Raw genomic sequence first — 693 nt, 5'->3', positions numbered from 1 at the left:
TGTATGAGGTTTCCAAGTTCTCCACATCCTTACCATGACTTGTTATTCTCTATCTTTGATTAGAAGTATCTTACTGGAAGATACTGTACTGAAGTGGTATCTTACTGGATTTTGATTTAATTTCCCTAATGACTAATGAGGTTGAGCATCTGTTCATGTGCTTGTTGGCCATTTGTGTATCTTTTTTTTCCTTTTGAGAAATGTCTATTCAAATCCTTTGCTCATTTTGGGAGGTTATTTGTCCTTTTATTTTTATTTTTTAAACTATATATTTATTTATTTGGCTGTGCTGGGTCTTGGTTGCAGCACGCGGGCTATAGTTCCCTGACCAGGGATCAAACCTGGGCCCCCTGCGTTGGGAGCACAGAGTCTTAACCACTGGACCACCAGGGAAGTGCCAGTCCTTTTATTGTTGAGTTTCGTTTTTCATCTTTTCTGAATACAATTCGCTCATCAGATATATGATTTGCAAACATCTTCTCCTATCTCCTGTGAGTTGTCTTTTCACTTTGTCATAGGTGTCCTTTAAAGCACAAATTTTAAAATTTTGATGAAATTTATTTTTTGTGGATATCCAGTTGTCTGCACCATTGTTGAAAAGACTATTCTTTTTCCCCACTGAATTGTCTTGGCACCCTTGTCAAAAATTGATTGACCAGGGGAATTCCCTGGTGGTCCAGTGGTTAGGACTCC

General features: G+C 38.4%; 1 non-coding gene across 1 annotated transcript; it reads right to left on the bottom strand.

The window, feature by feature from the left end:
* Positions 1 to 320: 320 nt before the first annotated feature.
* TRNAG-CCC (transfer RNA glycine (anticodon CCC)) lies at positions 321 to 393 on the bottom strand. Its single transcript has one exon. It is a non-coding gene; the product is annotated as a tRNA-Gly (tRNA).
* Positions 394 to 693: the final 300 nt, after the last annotated feature.

This window comes from Eubalaena glacialis, chromosome 11, assembly GCF_028564815.1.
Source record: "Eubalaena glacialis isolate mEubGla1 chromosome 11, mEubGla1.1.hap2.+ XY, whole genome shotgun sequence".
Lineage (NCBI taxonomy): Eukaryota > Metazoa > Chordata > Mammalia > Artiodactyla > Balaenidae > Eubalaena > Eubalaena glacialis.
Note: the sequence above shows the minus strand (reverse complement) of the source record. Positions and strands in the feature narration are given on the sequence as shown.